The 20979-nt window shown below is 34.7% G+C and overlaps 1 protein-coding gene and 1 pseudogene across 1 annotated transcript in view; both read right to left on the reverse strand.

Moving 5' to 3' along the window:
* COL4A5 (collagen type IV alpha 5 chain) overlaps positions 1-20979 on the reverse strand; it is a 244700-nt gene that overhangs the window by 206884 nt on the left and 16837 nt on the right. The window lies entirely within an intron of this gene.
* Positions 1281-2608, reverse strand: LOC132006855 (elongation factor 1-alpha 1-like; annotated as a pseudogene).

Here is a 20979-nt window from a genome sequence, read left to right on the forward strand (position 1 = left end):
AAGTGACTCTTAATCGCACAAAACAAACTGAGGGTTGCTGGGGGGAGGGGGTTTGGGAGAAGGGGGTGGGATTATGGACATTGGGGAGGGTATGTGCTTTGGTGAGTGCTGTGAAGTGTGTAAACCTGGTGATTCACAGACCTGTACCCCTGGGGATAAAAATATATGTTTATAAAAAATAAAAAATTAAAAAAAATGCCCATGTATACTAAGCAATTTAATAAGCCAGGTATATAAGCCAAGAGGAAAACCCTAAGAAAAACTCAAGCTTTCACTCTAGCTGATCTTCAAGCACAATATAAGGAGGGAGTGAAAGCCAAGGCAGAGTTGCAAATGTCCTGGTTAAATGTTAAAGGAGTACCATAACACAGAGCCAAAGCACAGAAACAGATGATATTTTTTCTCCCTTTTCTTTTTTTCTTTTGTTCTCCTTTTCTCTCTCTCTTTTATTGGTTCCTGGCATTCAGAGAAATATGTATCAAAACACCATCTCAGCACAAGTTAAAGGAACACAGATTTTAGTACCACACATGACAAGGGATAGAGGCTCTGCATTGATTGTAAAAGTCACTAAACAAATGAATAACGGCAGCCCTCAACAATAAAAATGAGGAAACTCTGGTGAAGGGCAAAGTCTGATTTCCAGCTACCACATTTAAAATAATCTAATTCTGTTTTCAACCAAATATTACAAAGTAAAAGAAAAATGTAGTCTAAGAAAAAAAAATTGACAGAAATTATCACTGAGAAAGTCCAGATGCTGATCATTAGACAAAGACTTTATTTTTATATATTTCTTTCTCATTAAACTTTTGTTTTACTGGGTCTCAAAATTAAGTGACAGATTTTTGGTCAAGTTGTTTCCATCAAAAAGTACTGATTTTAAAAGCGAATAACTTAATGGGGTGCTTCGGTGGCTCAGTGGGTTAAGCCTCTGCCTTCGGCTCAGGTCATGATCTCAGGGTCCTGAGATGGAGTCCCGCATCAGGATCTCTGCTCAACAGGGAGACTGCTTCCCTCTCTCTCTGCCTGCTTCTCTGCCTACTTTTGATCTCTGTCAAATTTTAAAAAAAAAGATAAAAGCTAATAACTTAACATTGCCCCCCCCACACAAAACAAATGGTCCACGAAAAATTCTCCTTTCCTTAAGGTTTTATGATGCACTGCCTTCAATAACCAATCTTTTACCATTAACTTAAATGGCCCATTGACACAAAGAGTTCTGAGACTGTTCTCCCACCACTGATTAAGACTGGGATGGCAGGTATTGGGGGTAATATTCATTTAGCCTGCTGAGATTTCTGGGCAGACTTGGTGACCTTGCCTACTCCAGCTGCCTTCTTGTCCACTGCCTTGATGACACCCACAGCCACTGTCTGTCTCATGTCACCAACAGTAAAATACCCCAGAGGAGGATAATACCCCAGAGAAATTCTTAACACACATAGGCTTGCCAGAACCCTAACCCTAACAATGGCAGCATCACTAGATTTCAAGAACTTTGCACTGTCTTCCAGCTTTTTTCCAGAGTAACAATCTTCCCCTTTAGCTTAGCAAACTTGCAAGCAATGTGAGCTGAGTGACAATCCAGCACAGGTACATATCCAGCACTGATTTGGCCTTGATGGTTCAGGATAACAAGCATCTTTGACAGATACATTCTTGACACTGAAACCCACATTGTGCCCAGGAAGAGCCTCCCTCAGAGTTTTGTGGTGCATTTCAACAAACTTTACTTCAGTTTTAACTTTTAGCATCAACTGGAGCAAAGGTGACTACCATGTCAGTTTTGAGGACACCAGTCTCCACTTGGGTCCACAGGGACAGTACCAATACCATCAATTCTGTAGATGTCCTGGAAGGGCAGATGCAAGGGCTTGTCAGTTGGATGAGCTGGTGGCAGAATGCAATCCAGAGCTTCAAGCAATGTGGTTCCACAGGCATTGCCATCTTTACCGGCGACTTTCCAGCCCTTGAACCAAGGCATATTAGCACTTGGCTCCAGCATGTTGTCACCATTCCAACCAGAAATTGGCACAAATGCTATTGTATCAGGATGGTAGCCAATTTTCCTAATGTGGGTGCTGACTTCCTTAACAATTTATTCATATTTCTTCTGGCTGTAGGGTGGCTCCGTAGAATCCATTTGTTAACACCAACAATTAACAATTAATCCAATTGTTAATATCAGTGTGTAAGCCTACTTATGAGTCTGCAGGTTCTTAGAGATACCTGCTTCAAATTCACTAACACCAGCAGCCACAATCAGGACAGCACAGGAAACCTGAGATTTACCTATAATCATGTTTTTGATAAAGTCTCTGTGTCCTGGGGCATCAATGATAATCACATAATACTTGTTGGTCTCAAATTTCCACAGGGAGATATCAATGGTGATATCACATTCATGTTCAGCTTTCAGTTTATCCAAGACCCAGGAATACTTAAAGGAGCCCTTGCCCATCTCAGCAACCTCCTTCTCAAATTTTTTAATAGTTCCTTTGTCGATTCCATCACATTTGTAGATCAGATGACTAGTAATGGTAGACTTGTCCAAATCAACAACTCCAATGATGACAATGTTGATATTAGTCTTTTCCTTTCCCATTTTGGTTTAGGTTTAGTAGCAGTTTTCATGACACCTGTGTTCTAATGGCAAACCCACTGTAAAAAAGCTAGACAAAGTCTTCAAAACAATTTTTTAAAGATTTTATTTATTTATTTGACACAGAGAGACATAGTGAGAGAGGGAATACAAGCAGGGGGAGTGGGAGAAGGAGAAGCAGGCTACCTGCTGAGCAGGGAGCCAGAAGTGGGGCTCAATCTCAGGACCCTGGGATCATGACCTGAGCTAAAGGCAGACACTTAACAAATGAGCCACCCAGGTGCCCCTAAAACAACTGTTTTAAACATACTCAAAGACCTAAAGAAACCCATGGACCAAGAACTAAATAAAACCAGAAAAACAACATATGAACAAAAGGTAAATATCAACAAAGACATGGAAGTAAAAAGAGGAACCAGAAATTCTAGAGCTAAAAAGCACAATATTTGAGATGAAAACTTCAGTAAATGTGTTGAACATCAGATATCAGGAGGCAGAAGAAAAAGATCAATAAATCTGAAGATACAACAATTGATATTATCCAGTCTGAGTGGCAGAAAGAAAAGAATGGAGATAAATGAGCAGAGCCAGAAGACATGTGGGACACCATCAAGCTGAACAAAATATACACTTTAGAAGTACCCAAGAAAACAAAAAAGAATATTCAAATATTCTTTTTTAAAAGTATTTTTATTTATTTACTTATTTTGAGAAAGAGAGAGCACACATGAGGCAGGGTAGGAAGGGGCAGTGGAAGGGGGAGAAAGAGAATCTCAAACAGGCTCCACACTCAGCACAGAGCCTGATGTGGGGCTCAATCTCATGACCCTGAAATCATGACCTGAGCTGAAATCAAGACTCAGATGTTTAAGCAACTGAGCCATGCAGGTGCCCCTAAATATTTGTTCTAAGAATATTTTAAGAAATAGTAGCTACAAACTTCCCAAGTTTGATTATACATGAATCCACACATCCAAGAAGTTCAATGAACTCCAGGTAGGATAACTCAAAGAGATCCGAGACACATCCTAAACAAACTGTCAAAGACAAACACAAAGACAATCTATAAAGCTGCAAAAGAGATGCAACTCAACAGAAGAGATTTTTCAAAAGATTAACAGGTGATTTCTCATCAAAAACCATGGAAGCCAGAAGGCAGTGGAATGACATATTTAAGTACTAAATGTAAAAGAACACTGAAATTCAAGAATTGCTTATCTAGCAAAAACCATCCTTCAAAAATTAAGACATGCTTAGATAAATAAAACCTGAGGGTGTTCATTGCCAGTAGAACTGACTTACAAGAAATGTTAAAGGAATTTCTTCAAGCTGAAATGAAAGGACAGTAACTCAGAGCCTTAGGAACAAATAAAGATCTCTGGTAAAGGTAGTTATTTGGTAAATATAAAAGCCAGTATATTGTATTTTCAGTTTGTAACTCCTTTTTATTTCATATATAGTTTAAAAACCAAATGCATAAAAAGCAATTATAAATATATGTTACAGGGCACACAATGTATAAAGATGTAACTTGTGAGAAGACAATATGATATAAATTCAAATCAGATTGTTATAAATTTAGTAAACTAATTTTATTTTATTTTTTTAAAGAATTCATTTATGTGAGAGTGAGAGAGAGAGATAGCAAGGGATAAGAGCATGAGCAGCGGAGAAAGTGAGAAGCATGCTCCCCACTGAACAAGGAGCCTGACACAGGGCTTGATCCCAGGATCCTGGGATCATGACTTAAGCCAAAGGCAGACACTTAACTGACTGAACCACCAGGCACCCCAGTACATTAATTTTAATCCCCGGGGTGACTACTAAGAAAATATGTAAAAGGAATAAATAAAAGGGAATGAAGAGAGAATAAAAATGGTACAATACAAAAAATCTATTAAGGGCGCCTGGGTGGCTCAGTGGGTTAAGCCGCTGCTTTCTGCTCAGGTCATGGTCTCGGAGTCCTGGGATCGAGTCCCGCATCGGGCTCTCAGCAGGGAGCCTGCTTCCCTCTCTCTCTCTCTCTGCCTGCCTCTCCATCTGCTTGTGATTTCTCTCTGTCAAATAAATAAATAAAGTCTTTAAAAAAAAATCTATTAAGCACAAAAGAAGAAATGAATGGAGAAAATGAAAGGCAAAAAGGGTATAAGACATACAGAAAACAAATAGCAAAACAGCAATAGTAAATCCCTTTTATAAGTAACTATCTAAAATGTAAAGGGATTAAAATGTCCAATCAAAAGGCAGAGATTGGCAGAATGGATTGAAAGTTAAAAAAAGAAAAAAGATATTCCATGCAAATAATGACCAAAGGAGAAATAGGGGGGCTAGCTCTAATATCAAACAAACTGGAATTCAAGCCAAAACTTGTTACAAGACACAAAGAATGGCATTATATATACATATTTTAAGTTAATGCATCAATAATTTATAACAATTATAAACATACACAACAAACAAAAGATCCCCAAATATATAAAGCAAATACTGACAGACTTAGATAATTGTACAATAATAGTTGGGAAACTTCAGTAACTAAGTTTCCAACATGGACAAAACATCTAGACAGAATATTAGTAAGAAAACAGAGGTCCTGAACAATACCTTAAAACTAGACCTAAAAGACAAATATAGGACACTTCACTCTAGAGCAGAATACACATTCTTCTTAAGTGCACATGGAACATTCTTCAAGATAGAACCTATACGGCCACAAAACCAGCCTCAATTAATATAAAAATACTGAAATCTTACAAATTATATTCTCCAACCACAATGGAATGAAGCTAGATTTCAATAAAAAGGAGAAAAACTTGACATGAAAATTAAACAATGCACCCTTAAACAACCAAAGGTCAAAGAAAAAAATCACAAAGGAAATTAGCAAACACTCAGAGAAGAACAAATATGAAAACACAACATACCACAACTTATGGAATGCAGTAAAGGGAGTGGTGACAGGGAAATTTATAGCAGTAAATGCCTACATTAAAAAGTAAGAAAGATCTTAATCAATCAGCAACCTACCTCTGCACCTTAGAAAAACCAGGAAAGAAAAGCAAACTAAACACAAAGCTAGGAGAAGGAAGTAAATTCTAAAAATTAAAGTGGAGATAAGTTATATAGAGAATAGAAAAACAGTGGAGAAAATCAATGAAACCAAAACTGGTTCTTTGGAAATATCCACAAAATCAACCAACCTTTATCTAGACTGAAAAATTAGAAAAGATGTAAATAATGGAAATAAATAATGAAAGATGTAACATTATTACCAACCTTACAAAAATAAAAAGGATTATAAGAGAATACTATAAATATTTGTACACTCAAAAAATTAGACAACTTAGATAAACAAATTCTTAAAAACAGACTATCAAAAATAATTCAAGAAGAAATAGAGATGGAACTAGAGAGTACTACGCTAAGCAAAATAAGTCAGAAAGAAAAATACCATATGATTCACTCTTATGTGGAATTTAAGAAACAAAATAAGAAAACATGGAGGGGGGGGAGAGAGAGAGGCAAGCCAAGGAACAGGCTCCTAACTATAGAGAACAAACTGATGGTCACCAGAGGGGAGGTGGATGAGGGGGTGGGTTACATAGGTGATAGAGATTAATGAGTACAGAGTATACTTGTTATGATGAGCACCAGGTGTTGAAGTGTTGAATCACTATATTGTATACCTGAAACTAACATTACACTGTATGCTTACTAATTGGAATTTAAATAAAAACTTTAAAAAATAGATGAATGGATAAAGAAGTGGTATATAGAATGAAATATTATAAGCCATAATAAAGTATGAGATCTTGCCATTTGTGTCAGTGTGTATGGACCTAGAGGATACTATGCTAAGTGAAGTATGTCAGAGAAAGACAAATACCATATGATTTCACTTATATGTGGAATCTAAAAAACAAATCAAGTGATCAAATAAAAGCACAAACAGACCCTTAAATACAGAGAAAAAACTAGCAGTTGCCAAAGGAGAGGTGAGGGGAATGGGCAAAATAGATAAAGGGGATTTAGGCATACAAATTTACAGTTATACATAAATCTCAGATATGAAAATAAGCATTAGGAATATAGAATAATACTGTAAGAATGTATGATGACAAACAGTGACTACACTTACAGTGGTGACCATTGAATAATGTATAGAATTGTCAAATCACTATGTTGTACACCTGAAACGAAGATAACACCTTATGTGAATTATAGTTCAATAATTAAAGTAAAAAGAAAAAGATAATCTGAACAAGCTTATAACAAGTAAAGTCATTGAATCAGTAATTTAAAAAAAAACTCACAACAAAGTAAAGCCCACAATCACATAGCTTCACTGGTGAATTCTACCAAATATTTAAAGAAAATTGAATACCAATTCTTCTCAAACTCTTCCAAAAGTAGAAGGGGAGGTAATACAACCTAGCTCATTTTATGAAGCCAATATTATCCTGATACCAAAGCCAGGCAAAGACACTAAAGAAAATTACAGACCAATATTCCCCATAAAAAACAGATGCAAAAAAAATCTAAACAAAATACTAGCAAACTTAATTCAATAGTATACAAAAAGGCTTATACACCATGACCTGGTGAAATTTATCCCAGGAATGCAGGAGTGGCTCAACATAAGAAAATTAATTGATATAATAGGCCACATTACAGAACAAGGAGAAAAAAAACCCACATTAACAGAACAAGGAGGAAAAACCAAGTAATCATCTTAATTGATACAGAAACTACATATGACAAAGTCCAACACCCTTTCATGATAAATGCACTCAGTAATTAGGAATAAATGGAAACTTTCTTAACATGAAGAAAAGTATTCATGAAAAACTCACAGCTATCTCAATACTCAATGGTGAAAGATTGAAAGTTTTTCCTTCAAGATCAGGTGTAAGACAAGAATGCTTGCTTTCATTATTTCTATTCAACATGGTATCAGAAGCCTTTGGCAGAGTAATTAGGTAAGGAAAAGAAATAAAATACATTCAAATTTGAAAGGAAGAAGTAAAACTATGTCTGTTTCAGATGACATGACCCTCTCTATACAGAAAGTCTTGAAGAATTTACAAATAAAATATCAGAGCTAAAAAAAAATGAGTTCAGTGAAGTCTTAGGGTACAAGATGAACACAAAAAATCAATTTTGTTTCTATATAATCGTAATGAAAAATCTGAAAAAGAAATTAAAAAAAAAAAACAATTCAATTTGCAATACCAGGCAAAAGAATAAAGTATCTAGGAATAAATTTAACCAAGTAAAGGAAAGACATGTACAGAGAAAACACTAATGAAGGAAATTTGAAAAGACCTAACTAAGGGTGCCTGACTGGCAGAGTAGAGCCTGGTTCAGTTGGTAGAGCATGCAACTCTTGATCTCAGGGCTGTGAGTTCCAGCCCCACATTGAGGGTAGAGTTTCCTTTTAAAAAAAGGGGGAAAAAAGACCTAAGTAAATGGAAAGACAACTTGTGTTCCTGAATGGAACAATATTAAGATGGCAACGTCACTGAAAGCAATCTACAGATTCAGCGAAATCCTTACAAAAAATCCAAGAGCCTTTTGAGCATAAATGGAAAAGTTGATCCTCAAATTCATATGGAATTGCTAGGGGCCCCAAATAGCCAAAATAATCTAGAAAAGGAAAAGAATTTTGGAGGAATCACACACTCCAATATCGAAAGTTACTACAAAACTATGGTTGGTACTGGCATAAGGACAAACAAATAGCTAGTGGAATAGAATTGAGAGTCCAGAAATAAACCCATACATCTATAGTGAATTGATTTTTGACAAGGGTTCCTAGACAATCCAGTGAGAAAATAATAGCTTCTTCAACAAATAGTGCTGGGACAACTAGATATTCACATGTAAAAAAAGAAAGTTGGATCTCTACCTCATGTCATTTACAAAAACTAATTCAAAATGGATCAATGATCTAAATATAAAATCTAAAACCATAAAAATTTTTTAATAAATCACAGAAGTAAATCTTCATGTTAGATTTGACAATGAAATCTTAGATATGACACCACAAGATGAGCAACGAAAGAAAAAGGATAGACAAACTGGACTTCATGAAAACCTAAAACTTCTGTGCATAATAGGATATTATTAAGAAAGTAAAAAGATGACCTCCAGAATGGGAGAACATATTTGCAAATCATGTATCTGTTAAGTATCCAGAATATATATAGAAGTCTTATAACTCAACAAGAAAAAGACAAACAGTCCAATTAAAAAATAGGCAAAAGCCTTGAATAGACATTTTTCCAAAGATATAATAGGGAAAATGCACATGAAAAGATACTCAACATCATTAGTCATTAAAAAATACAAATCAAAACCATAATAAAGTAGTACTTCATTAACAAACCAAGATGGCCATAATATAATAATAGTAATAACAATAAAACAAACTAAAAACTGTTGGAAGGAGGTGGGGAAATTCAGATGCTCATGCATTGCTGGTAGGAATTTAGAATGGGTCAGCCCCTGAAGAAAACAGTGTGGTGGCCCCTCAAAAAGATAGAATTACCATATGGCCCAGTAATTCTACTCCTAGGTATGTATCCCAAAGAACTGAAAACAGGTACTCAAATAAATATATATATGTATGTGTTCATAGCAGTGTTACTCACAATTGCTTAAAGGTAAACAGCCCAAATGTCCGTCAATGGATGTGTGGATAATCAAAATGTAGTATATTCATAAAATGAAATATTATTCAACCATAAAAAGGAATGAAGTACTGATAGATGATATGATGGGTATGAACCCCAAAAACATCATTCTAAGTGAAAGCAGCCAGCCACAAAATGTCACATAATATATTATTCCCTTTATATGAAATATCCAGAATAGGTTACATCTACAGAGATGGGATGTAGATTGGCAGTTTCTAGGGGCTGGGGGAGGGGGCTGGAAATAGGGAGAAACTGCTGAAGTATAAGGTTCTACTTTGGAGCAATAAAACTGTTTGTATCTAGATAAAGGTGGGGTGACTGCATAACACGGTGAATGTACTAATTGTCACTGAATTACTCATGTTAAATGGTTAATTTTAGGGGCGCCTGGGTGGCTCAGTGGGTTAAGCCTCTGCCTTCAGCTCAGGTCATGATCCCAGGGGCCTGGGATCGAGTCCTGCATTGGGCTCTCTGCTCAGCAGGGAGCCTGCTTCTCCTCATCTCTCTCTCTGTCCGTCTCTCTGCCTATTTGTGATCTCTCTCTCTGTCAAATAAATAAATAAAATCTTTAAAAAAAATTGGTTAATTTTATATTATGTAAATTCCACAATAATTTTTTAAAAGAAATGAACCAGGATCCTTATGTACTGTACACAAAATAACTCTAAATGGTTCAAAAGTTAAAAGCATCAAATATATAGAAGAAAAACAGATAAAATTGAAAACTTTCATGTAGTTAAAGGCTTCTTATACATGACACAAAAAGCGATAATGATAAAAGAAAAAACTGATAAACTGGACCTCATCAAAGTTTTAAAAAATCTGGGGCAAAAAATCTGGGTGGCTCAGTCGTTAAGTGTCTGCCTTCCTCTCAGATCATGATCCCAGGGTCCTGGGATGCAGTCCCACATCGGGCTCACTGCTCTGCGGGAAGCCTGCTTCTCCCTCTCCTACTCACCTTGCTTGTGTTCCCTCTCTTGCTGCGTCTGTCTCTGTCAAATAGATACAATCTTTAAAAAAAATTTTTTTAATCTAATTGAAACATACTGTTAAGGAAAAGAAAATACAACCCACAGAATGGGGAAAATACTATGTGTGTGTGAGTGTATATGTGACAGAGTTTGTACTCAGAAAATAAAAACCTTCAATTTAAGAAGATAAGCAATACAATTTTTTTAAATAGGTGAAGATTACAGAAGACACTTCATAAAAGAAGACATATGAATGGTCAGTAACTACATGAACATATGTTCAACATCAGGAAAATCAAAATAAAACAAGATACCTCCTTATATCCACTAAGATGGCTATAATTAAAAGGATCCCATACACTGCTGGTGGGAATGTAAAATAGTATAATCACTTTGACAAATATTTCAGCAGTTTCTTGTAAAGTTAAATACATTACACACTACTTTCCTTTGTATCTACCCAAAAGAAATGAAAAATATGTGTACAAAATGACTTGTACACAAACATTCACAGTAAAAGAGAGCAGATCAGTGGCCTCCAAAACAAAGACAGGGTAAGATTTTACTGGAAAGGGCTACAGGTGAACTTGGGGGTAATGAAGCTATTCCATACCTTAATTATTGTGGGTATATACATTTGTCAAAATGCAGTAACTGTACAATTAAAATGGATGCAGTTTATTGTATGTGAACTACACTTCAAAAAAAGCTGATTTAAAACAAAATAGAAGGGAGAGGAGCCTGAATCCTGAATTGGGACTTGGACCTCTTCAGTAAGATTTCCACCGGCAACTCCCATGAGGGACGCTTCACTGAGGTCCCTGTCTGCGCCAAGGAATGCGGAGGCAAAACATTGTTGGAATAGCTAAGTTATTCACTTGTTCCCTTAAATTTACTAAATGGCATGTTGTATTTCCTGAAATATTCAAAGTATTTATTTAAATTCCCTTTGGGTAGAAAAGAACCCCTCAAATTAGTTTAGGAATAGTAAACTTACATATATGTAACAAAGATAGATAGATAGATAGATATACACACCAAAATACATACCCATACTTCAGTTATCTAAATATGTAGTTTCAACGCAATAAATAATTTAATAATTAAAAACCTTAAAAGCTTCCTAGGAAATCAAATTTCTCTAAGTAGTTTTAACAGTTCTCCCCTATAGCTAAAGATAAACCTACTTTCTTGTTGACCCTTAGTTTTAATTTTCTCTTTACAACTCCTTCGACTTCCCCATTTTCCTGTCTCTCTTTTGGTCCATTTCACCTCTAATCAGGTAACAATATTTAAGGAATTGTATTTTTTTTGAATATATCAAATATAGGTATATGCATTATTTAGCTGACATGTCTAGCCAATACCTTTAGAAATAAAGTAAAAAAAAAAAGTTCTTTTAAGTCATCTTTCCACTTTATGGTAAAGACCAAAGATAAAGAAAGATAATCAAAAAGGAAAAATACAAATTACAAAAATACAAAAATTACTATGCCTAAGGAAAGGCAATTAGATTTCACTGAATTATTTTAAAAGAGACTACAGATCCTATGGAAAATCATAGTTATCACTTATTTAACACAATGTGGTACACATTAAGACACTTTAGGTTAGTACTAGCTTAATTAGTAGGTGGAACAGTCATGACTTAAACTAAGTCTGATGCCAACAATCATGCTCTAAAACAAACCATTACCCTATTCCAATATAGTAACTTTAAAGCCAACTACTGCAGGGGCTCTGTACTCCCACAAAAAGAGAGGAATTTGTTCTACCTACTGCAAACAACAAAATGCTAAAGCAGTCCATCATTCTAATTCCAAGTATTCAGAATAAACTATCTGAGCATTCTCTCTACCCCAGTTCTCAAGTGTAACCTAACTTCCAAATCCTGCTCTTTCCATAATCTCCAGTGATAAAGTGCTACATTAAAGCAAGGAGAAGGAGCAAAATGTGCCTCCCACACTACACTTTGACTACCTGAAAAAGGAATGACAGAGAAATGTGCAGAATCTTTAAAGAAGATGGATATAACATGCCTAATAGCATGCCACTCTCACTGTACACAGCTGCATTCACCTGTACCCTTTTCTGGACAAAATTAGAAAATTTACATTCTCTTAGCAATATAAATCCTAAAAGTGTATCTTCCTTCCACAACACTGTCTCTTCAGGATAGGTTGTGGAGTTAACTCTTAATGACTGAAGTTGACAATTTTCTTTCTTAGGGAAATTATAACTTGGGGACAGGTATAGGGACAGCAACAGGAAATATGATTCAGTATTTCCAATCAATATTGGGAAAAAGCATAGTTAACTATTTAAAATTATTTCATGAAGGCTTTGGAATAAATTATAGAACTTACAAGTAATTAAAAACCAAGACACTTTCTTGAAATGTTTATTAAAGAGTTTTGACATATTTTATAAATTCTAAATATTCCTAGGTCAATCACAAAATACTCATTAAAACATAAAGATCTGGAATTCCTTTTTTTTTTTTTAAGTAGGCTCCACCCCTAGTGTGGAGCCCAGTGCAGGGCTTGATCTTACAACCCTGAGATCAAGACCTAAGCTGATATCAAGAGCTGGATGCTCAACCAACTGAATTGCCCAGGCACCCCTGAAATTCTTTTTTTAACCAGGAAGGAATTTGTATTTTATAGAAATTTCTCTGTCAATTTATCTAGAGATTTTGGGTACATCCACAAAAACCTAAAATAAAAAATAGGTTTCATACATGTATTACATATTTTGCTTCAAATATAGTGAAAAAGTTGGATCCAGCATTCAAAATATCATTTTTTTAATTTTATTTTTTCAGTGTTCCAGGATTCATTATTTATGCACCACACCCAGGGCGCCATGCAATACATGCCCTCCTTAATGCCCACCACCAGGCTCACTTTTTTTAGTACTGACAAAGTAAAAGTGGAAAGGTATTTGTTACTAGGAAAAAGATAAGGAGAATAAGTGTACACTTTGTATGAAAGAGTTCAAATTAAAGATGACTCATCTTCATTGTGTTCAATGACAGAGTTATTACTGGTATTAGGTTATTGTGTCATCCTCTGGAATTTTTTACTATAAAAAAGACCCACTGAAGTTCTATTTTAGAAAAGCAGATAAAGGAAAACTCTAAAATTGACCTGAAATGTTTATTAAAATAATAAAATCCTGTTTTAGTTTCTTTCATTAGTTACCTGTATTTTTTTCCTTTAATAGTGATGGCATGAAAATAGTTACCTGTAAAAAGTTTTTCAACTGTTTAAATCCAAAAATGTTGAAATACACAGCTGTAAACTAATATTCAATATTTCTTAACATTTTTATTGCAAAATCAAATATTTACTATAGAGAAGTGAGGAAATACAGATAAGGAAAAAAATTTAAATTTCACTATCATCCTCTTAAGTCTTTTTTCTCCATTTAATTTTGAATAAACATTTATCATGGAGATGGAACATTAGGCCCTTGAGTATTCCACCCAAAATGAACCAAGTTAATATCCCTATGAGTACACATTTCCATTAATTGTGATTTAAAGAGAACCTATGTCTATACTCTTGTTTTCTATAACAATTTACATTTCTACTAATGTTTACACCCAATAAAAGTCTTTACAGAATTTTTAAGTACCATGAGGTAAGAATACCAATGAAAAACTAGACGTAAGAAAGACTGAGAAAAAGGTTATCATCTGAAATAATTTAGTCCCTTTTGCCTCTTGAATATTTTCAGTTTTGTTCAGATTAAATCAGGACCTGATTTTAAAACGAAGTCTGGGTATGCTAAGTGAAACAAAATTAGACAAAGCCAAGTTCTATATCATTTCACTTAAATTGTTACCTATTAAAAAAAAAGGAATAAACAAACAAAAAGCAGAATCAGACCTATAAATACAAAGAACAAACTGACAGTTGCTAGAGGAAAAGATGGTGGGTGATGGCCAAAATGGGTGAAGGGAAGTGGGAGATACAGGCTTCCAGTTATGGAATGAGTAAGTCATGAGAATAAAAGGTGCAGCATAAGAAATATAGTCAATGGTGTTGCAATAGCATTGCATGGTAACACATGGTAGCTATGCTTATGAGCAAATCATAACCATTTAAGAGTTGCTAGACCACTATGTTGTATATCTGAAACAAATGTAACATTGTGTGTCAACTATATTCAAATAAAAACAAACAAAGTCTGGGTAAATAATATTTATGATGCCTCTTAAAAATCAGAAGAACTTAATTTTGAACTCACCTTTGTTTTTTAGCATATTGACAAATTCAAATTGTAATTCTTAAACCATCTGGAGAAAAAAATTTTCCCTTTCTATATCGGTGTATCATGGAATACAGGGAATAAAAATGAGAATATAGATGTGAAAATCTATCAGGAAACTGATAAGTTTATGAGCCCATGTTTTTTATATAAAGGTTGTCAATCTACAAATTCAAATGTGTCAGTCATATTAGTCAGGAAAACAAAGCCAAGCCCCTGAAGAGGAACCTCTTTTCCAGCCTCTAAGAAAGGTGACCTTTTTCAGTTTAGTCTCATTTGTTATTTTACAGCATTAGTCTGTGGTTTTTTCCATTATACAGTATACACAAATGAAGGCATGAAGGCAGTGATAAGGTCTAACGAGCTTGTGACATAACAAAAAGAAGTCTTCATTGCAACTGTGGAGAAAAATGAAATGCCCAAACAGGCTGTAAAAGATAAGCGAGCAAACAGAACAGAGAGGTGACAGCAAAAAATGAATTTATCCACTATTAACCAAATTACTATAAACTGAGTATACTCACTCTGAAGTAAAAGTATCTTTAAAAATTAAAAATCCAGGAACTGACCATAAGAACTAGGAAAAAAAGCTGTTATTTTTCTTCCATAATGTATCCAGCATTTCCAGGGAGCAAGGGGAATGGGAGATGGGGAAATCCAAAACCTATGGAGATAAATTTTGCCAGACAGTGGAAACTTTCAACATACAAGCGGAAGAAAATGTATAGCTTATTTTACAAATCACAACATAAAAAGAATTGACTCTAATTTTGAAAGAAAACAATGAAAATTAACATGACCTCAAAGCTAAGGCAAATTGTCTCATTAATCGCCAGCTAGGAAAACTACTCAGAAGAGATACTAAAGCTTAATAAATGCTTCACATTTCAAAAGACTTCCTGAAACTAAATTAATTCAAAATGGGTAAGGCAATTTCCTACAGGGTCATTGTTCAAGCATTTCTCCTTACAAAGTCAAAATGAAGGGGGCGCGTGGGTGGCTCAGTGGGTTAAGGCCTCTGCCTTAGGCTCAGGGCATGATCCCAGGGTCCTGGAATTGAACCCCACATCGGGCTCTCTGCTCCGTGGGGAGTCTTCTTCCTTCTCTCTCTGCCTGCCTCTCTGCCTACTTGTGATCTCTGTCAAATAAATAAATAAAATATTTTTTAAAAATGAAGGTAGAAAGAGTCTTCCTCACTTCAAAATAAATGTATTTTTTAAATGTTTTTATCAATTACTAAATCTAAGACCTTATTATAGCTGAATTCATTCTTTCCTACATTATCAAAGAGAAATACAACAGTTAGACTAGAAAAACTATCATAATGATCCTAGTTTCTCTTCCCTTAAACTTCAAAGGCAAGATCAGAAATATCTCTCCATCCTATGATTAAAAGGATATTCTGGGTATGAGAAAATTAATTAATCCTAAAAATTTTACTTCCCATTAATTATATGAAAGGCTTTCTGCCAGATGATGTGAAGTACAGAAGAAACCGAAAATGATCATTGCTCTTGAGGTAACTCTTATAATATAGGTTTAGACAGATATATAGATGGATAGATATGTAGGCAGAGAAATAAGTATATAGATGACAATATCTAATTTTAGAAGTCTTCGCAAAGAAAATAATCTGAAATATAAATAATTTTGTTTAAAAATGTTAACAGCAGTGTTAACAAAAAATATAAGTAGGCTATGTTGGAACAATTGTTATTGGACTTGCCCTCTTGCCATAAACTACTGTAAAACTATAAAATATGTGAAATAAATATTTTCAGACATTGGGAACAGTTGGCAAAGACTGGTCTCAACGCTTACTTTATACTTTCTCCTGAAGGAGAATATAACTATAAACAATAATATAAAGGGTAAAAAAGAGTGCAGAGTAGAATAAAAGAAGTAAATCTATTTTAATTCACAAAAGACATAATGACATTTGCAGGTAATTCTAAGCAATCCATAAAAGAGCTATCAGACATATTAAAATAATTTTTAGCAAGATCATAGCATACAAGTCAATAAACTGTATTTCTATATGTCATCAACTGTATTTCTATATACTAACAACAAACAACTAAAAACAGAAAATAAAATACAATACCATTAATAATACTATTCAAACACATGAACACTTAGGGATGAATTTAACAAAGTACATATAAGACCTACACACTGAAAAGTACAAAACGTTACTGAGAGAAACTGAAGACCTTAATAAACAAATGTATATCATGTTCATTCATCAGAACACTGAATACTATTAAGACATCAATTTCTCCACCAAACGATTTGTAGATTAAACACAATCCCATTCAAAATTCGGAGTTTTACTCCTTTGAGTTGAGAGCCTAATTATAAAAGTTATACAGAAATACAAAAGAGGATTAGGAGGAGAAGAAAGAGAGGAGGAGAGGAAGAGAAGGAGGAGAAAGAAGTAAACCAAAAATTTGAAAAAGAACAAATTTGGAGAATTTGCACCACATGATTTTTAACTTTTTCAGTGTTCTGAGATTCATTGTTCATGCACCACACCCAGTGCTCCATGCAGTACATGCCCTCCTTAATAACCACCAACATGCTCACCCATCCCCCACCTCTATCCCCTCCAAAACCCTCAGTTTGCTTCCAAGAGTCCACAGTCTCTCATGGTTCCTCTCCTTCTCTGATTTCCCCCAATTCACTTTTCCTTTCCTGATCCTAATGTCCTCCATGTTATTCCTTATGTTCTATAAGTAAGTGAAACCATATGATAATTGACTTTCTCTGCTTCACTTATTTCACTCTGCACCATGTGATTTAAGTCCTTATTATAAAACTATACTAATGACGATAGTGTGATATCAGCTTAAGAATATACATACAGGTTGAAAGAACAGATTAGAGTCCAAAAATAGACCCACACATACATGGTTAGTAGATGTTCAACAAAGGTACCAAGGTAATTCAACTGGGGAAGGGATCATCTTTTCAATAAATGGTGCTAGAACTAGTTAAACAAATGGGGAAAAAAGTGAACCAGTATTCTTACCAAATACCGTACACCAAATAACTAAATGAGTCAAATGCTGAAACTATAAAAGCAAATTTTAGAAGAAAACGTGACAGAAAATCCTGATCGCTTTGGGGGTACTGAAAGATTTCTTATAAAGAACACAGTCGTAACCATAAAAAGATGATAAACTGGGCTGTGCTAAAATTAAATGTTTACTCTCTGAAAATAGCAGTTACAAAATTGAAAAGGCAAGCTACCAAATGGAGAACATATCCACAAAACATGTATGTATTAGATTAGATAAGATGTTGTATCCAGAATATATGAAGATCTCTTACTATTCACACTTAAGTATATAAAAAAAAAAAAAAAAAGAAATGGCCTACTGAAGCACACAAGATAGATCAATCACAAATGTACAATGGTACTGAGAAAAAGAGCTAGACTCAAAAGGTTACATACTGGATGATTCAATCTACAGGACATTATGAAAAAAGGTAAAATTATGGGGAAAGAAAATAAATGAGTGATTGCCAGGAACTGTGGGTAGGCTGTGGGGAGGGGGCTCATTACAAAAAGGGCAGCATGAGGACATATTTTGAGGTGATGAAACTGTTCTGAATCTTGATGATGACTCGTTACAAGATCGTATGCTTTTATCAAAACTCATAAAATAGTACACCAAAGATAGTAAATTTTACTAAATATAAATAAAAAGAGAACTATAAGAAAACTACCAGGTGACTATAATACTCAGATATCAAAATGGTTAAAAATGAAGAGTAACTATAATAACAGCAAATGCAGGCAAGGAAGAGGAACAACTAGACCTTTCATATATTGGTGGAATGTACAATGGTAGAACCACTTTGGAAAACAATTTTTAATTTTCTTGTAAAATTAAAAATAGACTTATGATATAATACAGAATTCCATTATGTCATTATTTATCCAAGAAAATGAAAGCAAATGTCCACACAAAGACCTGCTGCAATGTTCATAGCAGAGGAAGTGGGGGAAAGCTTGAAGAAATTTTTCTCCATTCTGACTCAGTACTCAGTACTTTTCCACTCTAATTTTCTCTTCTTCTGCTGCAGGGCCCCTAAGTCCATAAAACTGTGGGAGCTTTTTCTTTGAGGCTTCTTCATTGACTAGACCCTCAAGTCTGTACTTATCCACAGGACCTGAAGCCAATTCGTTGAGAAAATTGTAAATGGGAGGCAAGGGGAGTAGGCATTTACCCTGGTTTAGTCTCTTCCTTAAACAATCATAGTAAGCAATTAAAGACTTGACTGTTACTTTCATTTTGGCTTGTTTTTGTTGGCTACTCAGACTTAAGAGCTCAGCTGAGCTTCTGACAATATGATCATATAAATTGGTGTAAATTATTTCTTAATTAAATTTAACATTTTTTTAATCTCAGGAAATAAGAATGGAAAAGGACTTCCTCAGTCTGTAATGATGAAAAACTTAATGGCTATCTTCCCCAAGACAGAGTGCAAAAAATGGATGTCTTCTCTTACCACTTCTATTAAACTTGTACTGGAGGTCCTAGCCAGTCCAATAAGGCAGCCAGCACAAAAAGGCACAGGAATTGAAAAGGGAAAAGTATGACTCTCTTTATTTGCCGATGATATAATTATGTACATGGAAAATACAGAGTAACTAATGGAACTAATGAATAAATTTAACAATGCTGTTCTATAACCTGATTATAGATTACACTTACACTATTGTATGGATCTATCAAAATTCACAGAACTGTGCATAAAATCAAACCCTAGAAAAGAAAGAAATGGGTAATATCTTAGGATAAAAAGTTCAATATAAAAGTGAATCATGTCTGTAACTTAGCAACAAGCAATTAAAAATACAAGATCTAAGTGATAGCATTTACTGTGAAAACAATCATATGCATAGGAGGAAAGTGAGCAAATGCTGTGCATGGTTCTACGATGACCCAGTTAAAGACTATCTAGATTAATCAAGATGTACTGTGTTTATGGATTGAAAAAAATCAATAATTTTAAGACTTCAATCTTCCTATATTAATCCAAAGAATTGTTGCTATTCCTGTCAAAAATTCAGAAGTTTTTTTTTAGTAGGAATTGACAAGATGAATCTGAAATTTACATGAAATTAAGAAACAAAACAGATGAAGGGGGAAAAAATGAGAAGCAAACCATAAAACAGACTCAACTATAGAGAACAAACTAAGGTTGCTGGACAGGAGGTGGGTGAGGGATGGGTTAAATGGGTGATGAGTATTTAAGGAGGTCACTTTTGATGAGCACTGGGTGTTATTCACAAAACCAGACAAAGACCCCACCAAAAAGGAGAATTACAGACCAATATCCCTAATGAATATGGATGTAAAAATTCTCACCAAGATACTAGCCAATAAGATCTAAAAGCACATAAAAAGATTATTCACCATGACCAAGTAGGATTTATTCCTGGGCTGCAAGGGTGGTTCAACATTTGTAAATCAATGTGATACACTACGTTAATAAAACAAAGCACCAGAACCATATGATCCTCTCAATTGATGCAGAAAAAGCATGTGACAAATACAGCATTCTTTCTTGATTGAAATTCTCCACAGTGTAAGGATAGAGGGGACATACCTCAATACCATAAAAGCCATCTATGAAAAGCCCACAGCAAATATCATTCTCAATAGGAGAAAACTGAGAGCTTTCCCCCTAAGGTCAGGAACAGGGCAGGGATGTCCATTTTCACCACTGTTGTTCAACACAGAACTAGAAGTCCTAGGCCCAGCAATCAGAAAACAGAAAGAAATAAAAGGCATTCAAATCGGCAAAGAAGTCAAACCCCCACTTTTTGCAGATAACATGGTACTTTTATGTGGAAAACCCAAAAGACTCCACCCCAAAACTACCAGAACTCCTACAGGAGCTCGGCAAGATATAAAATCAATGCACAGAAATCAGCTGCACTTCTATACATTAAAATTGAGACAGAAGAAAGAGAAATTAAGGAATCAATCCCATTTACAATTGCACCCAAAACCTTAAGATACATAGGTGTAAACCTAACCAAAGAGGTAAAGGATCTGTACTCTGAAAACTACAGAACACTTATGAAAGCAATTGACGAAGACATAACAAAATGGAAACACATTCCAAGCTCATGGATTGGAAGAATAAATATGGTTAAAAAGCCTATGCTACCCAGCACAATCTATACCCTCAGTGCAACCCCTATCAAAATACCATTGACATTTTTCAGAGCTGAAACAAATAATCTTAAAATTTATATGGAATCAGAAAAGAGACCAAATATACAGAGGAATGTTGGAAAAGAAAACCAAAGCTGGTGGCATCACAATAATGCACTTCAAGCTATATTATTACAAAAGCGTAATCATCAAGACAGTATGGTACTGGCACAAAAAAAAAAAAAAAAAAAAAA

Source organism: Mustela nigripes, chromosome X (genome assembly GCF_022355385.1).
Source record: "Mustela nigripes isolate SB6536 chromosome X, MUSNIG.SB6536, whole genome shotgun sequence".
NCBI lineage: Eukaryota > Metazoa > Chordata > Mammalia > Carnivora > Mustelidae > Mustela > Mustela nigripes.